The following is a 6,000-nucleotide window of genomic DNA, read 5'->3' as shown; positions in this document are numbered from 1 at the left end:
ACAGATATTTCGGTCTTGGTAATTCACTTTCCCTGTAAATTCTCTTCTGGGTGCCATTCTGGTCAAACAATTATACCACTAGAAGCTAGCACAGACCTCTAATGAAGTAATTCACACAATAGTGTTTGAGAACAAACCAAGAGTTATCAAGAAAAGCACAAGAAACCTGATTATTCGCCTGAATAAAATCGCTCTGCAACAATTTGCTCTGCAACAAACTTCGATGAAACAATACTTAGCAATCAAGTTGATGTGAACTGAAAAGGGCAAGTTGGCATTTAAGTTTTTAGAAATTAACTCTGCATGCTTCGGCTTTCTTTTCAGAATTAAATTTGCCAAATCGAATTCAAAACTGGCTCCAACGGGTCATAATTTCTCTAAGTCTTTCCTCTGTTTTGCTCTTTCGCTACTTCGCAGAACATAAAACCCATGCTCTTTTCTTTCGCGAAACAACGCTGGTCGTTGGATCTCGAGAACTTACATCGCCTTTATCTTTGTTTAATCTCTTTTCTTTAGTGTCGGGCCCTACCTCCTTTTCACCACTTCGCGGAGTTTAACAGTCGTGCACTTTTCCTTCGCGAGGCCGCGCCAAGCGTTAGATCAAACTCAAATCACCCGGCCTTTAACTCCAACCGGGATTGTCAATCCTTTTAACTAACCGCGCCTCATCTTGACGGCTAATGATTTTCGCCATTTCACTAAGGTTAAGCTACGGGCATCTTCGGGTCACGAAACAATGAGAAGAGTTGGATCAATCTTGAGATGAATGCCTTTTAAGTGGGCCCTTTATTCGGGAATTACTTACCCCACTTGTTATCCGGTTAATAAACGCCACATGGCAGTCAACCATTAGCCCTAGAAACTCCTTTTGGTTCCACCCTTAATCCGCCACGTGTTCCCTTTTACTATTCCCACATAACTGTCGGTTACACCTAGGCGGGCCCTCAACCACTTTTTTAAACCACGTGTCACGTCACTCCTCCGTGTGATTTCCACCTGTCTTTCGCGACTTCGCGAACATTATTCTTTGTTTGGCTTGCAGCCACGAAACCACGAGAACCGTTAGATCAAAACAGACCTGATCTGCTTTTAACTTCATGCCATGCCTGTCCCTTGGGCCCATCAGCCTTTTCGCTACTTTGTAATGACTAACTTGCTACCATCTTATCTTCCCGAATTCAATCGAGCCGTTAGATCTCAAGAACTTGCTCATTGTTTACTCTTTTTATGACAACCTTGCCTGGACCCACTGCATACTGCCAACTGAGTGCCTTGTCACCACCATGTCATCGCCAACTGGGGTTACCACATTTACTACCACTCTTAGCGGGACCCTCCACCTTTTCGCTATTTCGCTGAAGGTATAGCTTGTGCATCTCCCGACCATGAAACAATGAGAAGCCATTGATCTTTTTCCAACCTGATCATTCTTTAGCCGAAGAAGACCGCTTATCTCTGAGACTCGCCAAACCCTTTCGCCACTTTGTGAAGGTTAAAACACGTTCAGCTTGATCTCACGAAACCACGTTGTTCGTCCGATTAGATGAAACTTGATCGGTGTTTAGCTTTGGTCTAAACCTATATGTCAGGCCCACCTTCACCTTTCACTACTTCACGAAAACTAAGTTTCAAGCACTTTTTGGTCGCGAATCAACGCGGGCCGTCGGATCAACAGAAAATCGCATGATACTTATAAGGCCCGACGGACATTAGAAAAGGCAGATTAAAAGCGAACAAGAATAAAATATTTAAAGGGACCGCCTAGGTAAATGACAAGGGGAGAACACTTTTATGATAAATGGACCCATCGCTTAAGTGAATACAGTAACGCCAAATTAGAAACCAAAAGGGCTTTTCTCAGGTATTGAAACGACTTAAAACCTAAACCCTGAACCCCTTAGGATTTAAAACAAATTGAAAGAACTTCCTTCCTTCGATGGCTCTTTTATTTATTTTTTTCATAAAAATGATCATCGTCGGAATTACGATGAATACCAAGCTTTCGACTGACGACTTCTTTGACCGTCGACAGAGTCCATTGGATTGTTGAATTTCCGACGGGCATGGCATCGTCGACCAATCCGACGTCGAGTTTTCAATGGTGGATTTTGTCGACACTCCGATGAAAATTCATTGAAAATCCGACAAACGGCCATCGGAAATTAGCTCCGAATGTACTAGTGGGTTATTCCTTTCCTTCTAGATGTTCTAGCAGATATGAGGAGGGACGAGTTTCCAAAACTATTTGATCGGGGGGTGAGAAGACGGGCACTTCCAGTTGATGATAAACTGCTGCAAGTCTTCTAAGGAGGTCTAGGTGATGTTGAATTTCTATAAGACTTTGTGCTAGACCATGGAGGCGAAGGGGCAATGAATAAAGAAATGATTGATACTTTCCTCAATGCTATTACACAACACACACCAATTGGCCATAAAAAATCCTCTCCTCTTAAGGTTACCAATGGTTAGGATCTTCCCATGAAGGGCCGTCCACCAGAAAAAAAATATTTTTGGGATCTATGAATTCTAAACTTTCCTCCAGCCATAGAAATCATTAGCAAGAGTGATGAGAAGATTGTAGGCCGACTTGACACTGAAGGACCCAAAGGGATTGAAAGCCCAAACAAACTTGTCAGCATGGGGGGGTAGGGGAATCTTGACCTCCTCAAGAATAGACTGAAGGTCCCCCGCTAAATGACCCAAATGAGTGTTATCCCCCAGACCATCAGCAAGTCTCAACCAGCGGCCAAGGGGGTATATGTAATTCATCACAAGAGGACCAAGCGATTCCTTGAGACTCCCCATGAGGCAACTGAAGCAAGTAAAGATCGAGGGTCTATCTCCAATCCAATTATCCTCCCAGAATCTAATCTTCTCACCATTGCCCAACTGCCATTTTAGGCCTCCCTTAAGCAGTTTTCGGCTTTTGACAATGTTGTTCCATATTTTAGAGCCTGAAGGGAGGTCATGAGAGGAAACAAGGGAAGAAAAAGGGGGTGTGGTTGAAGTACTTAGCCCTCATAATCTTACACTAGTTAGCACTGCCCATCACAAGATTCCATCCAATTTTAGTCAACAAGGCCTTATTTAGGTCCGAAATTTTTCTAATCCCTACGCCTCCCATGTACTTGGGTTTGCACGCCACCTCCCAGTTGACAAGACTGATTCTAGCTTTCTCCTCCATACCCGTCCACATAAAAATTCTTTGGATTTTTTCAAGTTTCTCCGCCATAGCAATGGAGATCTTAAATAAGGATAGGAAATAGACAGGGACACCTTGAAGAGAAGCCGACAATAGCAGAAGTTTGCCAACATCGCTCAAAGTTTTACCAGACCAACCAGCCAGTTTCTTCTGCATTCTTTCCAGTATAGACTCTCAGAATTGGGGGGTGACCTCCTTAACCGTGAGGGGAAGACCTAGGTAGGAATCAGGGAGATTACCAACACATCATCCAAGAATGTGGATTAGTTTATTTTGGAGATTCCTATCCATGTTGAAAAAATAAATTTTACTCTTGTTATAGTTAATAAGCTGTCCTGAGGCCAAGGCGTAATCCTCCAACAAGTGTTTCCATTCTTTAGCTTCAATAACAAATGACTGGACAAACATGAAAGTGTCATCAACAAATTGCTGCATAACCATCAAGGGAAGGGTAGAAGCCACTTTCACACCCGAGATTCTTTTGTTCCCGATCAAGTGGGAGAAGTTCTGGGTCAGAACTTCAACTACCATAATAAATAATTAAGGTGATAGAGGGTCACCCTGCCTTAGGCCCTTCCCAGCCTTGAAAAATCCCCAAGGAGTGCCATTGACAATCACCGAGTAGTGAACGCTTTCCACCGCCACCTTGATAACATTGAGGAATCTTTCCCTGAATCCTAACTTGGATAGGACAACATACAGGAAATTCCAGTTAACTTTATCATAAGCCTTAGAGATGTCATGTTTAAAAGCCATACCTGGGTTGCGACTTCTCTCCATGGAGTGAATGACTTCATGAGTAGTTATGACCGCATCGAGGATCTACCTGCCCGGAACAAAACCTTTCTGCGAGGGGCTAATACATCTATCCAATAGAGGTTTGATTCTATTAAAAACAACTTTAGAAAAGATCTTCTAAACGGTATTGCAAAGGCTAATAGAACGAAAATCAGTTATAGGCTTAAGATCTGGCACTTTGGGAACTAACACAATGAAAGTATTATTCATTTTTTTCAGAAGGCTCCCCGTTCAAATGAAGTCCCTGGTGTCTTTGATCAAATCATACTTCACAATCTCCCAAAACTCCTAAAAGAAGGCTTGGGGGAAGCCATCTGGGCCTGGGGCCTTATAGGTAGCCATAGCAAAAACTGCCACTTTAACTTCCTCTTCGGTAACTTGTCACATCGGTAGCTCATTGTCAATGTCATTCAGGACATGAGGAATAAGATTGAGGATTTTATCACTTACTTCAGTAGGTTCTCTCGCCCTGTCATTAGTGTACGTATTAGTGAAGAACAGAGAAGCCCATTGCCCAATCTCGTTAGTCCCCACTAATTCTTCATTTCTGTCATTGAATAAGGAACATATAATGTTTCTCCTCTTATGTTTCGAAGCAAACCTGTGAAAGAAGGAGGTGTTCCTATCCCCCTCAGTTAACCACTGAATCCTGGATCTTTGCTTCCAAAAGATCTCTTTGATGCCCATGATGTCTTTCCATTTTTGTCTCCAATGTTCCTCCTCTTTGTGGATATCCATAGAGGTGACCCCTCAACAATGATTCTCTGAAGTCGGTCCAGTTTATTTTCAACCTCCTTCTTTCTCTTGAAGATATCTCCAAAAGAAGATTTATTTCAAGCTCTGACCTCCCTTTTGATTATTTCCAGCTTTTTGGAGATTCTAAACATAGCAGAACCTTGAACAGGGGAATTCCACCAATTTTGGATGCATTGTTTAAACTCTAGGTGAGAGTGCCACATAATATCATACCTAAAGGGTATGGGGCCCGAGATTAGCCTATCAACCCAAGAAAGGAGGATTAGGGAATGGTCAGAAATAGTGCGAAGGAGGTTCGAGAGAGATGTATTATTGCCGAGGTCCCACTTAGCTGAGACTAGGAATCTATCTAGCTTGACCTGAATAAGATAAGAGCCTTTTTTGTTGTTAGACCAGGTGAAGGGATTCCCTTGAAGATCTAGATCGAACATGTCATTTTTCCTAATGAAGTCTGCAAAGTCAAGTATGGTATCACTATAATCAGTTAGACCACCCAAATTCTCCGAGGGATAAAGAGGGGTGTTAAAGTCACCGGCCAACATGAACATTGCCTCCTTATTGTTAGCGATGAAGATAGAGATTTCCTCCCAGACTAGGGCCCGACCATTTCTAGTATTGGGAGCATATATGTTGAAAAAGTACTAGGAGAAGTTATTCAAAGTGAACCTTATAGTAAGAAAACTGTGAGAAAAGGCAACTGCGTTCCCATCCAACTTACTTTTATTCCAGAGAGTCGCCACACCACCCGAAGCGCCTTCTGCCTCACTATAATAGAAGACAACATCAGGCCATAAACTGTCCACAAGAGAAGCAAAGTTTTGATAGGTCATTTTCACTTCCTGAATAAAGATAATATCAACCTTATTGGTTACAATGCATTGCTTAAAAGCATACTGCTTCGAAGGGATGTTTAAGCCCCTTAAGTTCCAAGAAAGGAACTTCATTTCTTGCCTTTTTGAGATGTCTCCAGAGTAAGTTGTCGCCCATTGGCAATTTCTCGGGCCATTACCTTATTTTTGAGGGTCCTCTCAGAGAGTCTTCCTGGTTTAGAGTTATTATCAACGTCCGCCTTCCTATTTCTTCTAGTCTTTCTTTTTGGTTCTTGCCATTCCTCTGTCTCATTATCCACCGACAAAGACGGGGCAGATCGACTACCCTGGGAGAAAAAGGTAATAGTGATCTCCCCAGAAGATTCCACACACACCATATACCCCTTCCATCGTCCCCCATAATATTGGGATTCA

The sequence above is a fragment of the Cryptomeria japonica genome, chromosome 6 (genome assembly GCF_030272615.1).
Source record: "Cryptomeria japonica chromosome 6, Sugi_1.0, whole genome shotgun sequence".
NCBI classification, from domain to species: domain Eukaryota; kingdom Viridiplantae; phylum Streptophyta; class Pinopsida; order Cupressales; family Cupressaceae; genus Cryptomeria; species Cryptomeria japonica.
Note: the sequence above shows the minus strand (reverse complement) of the source record.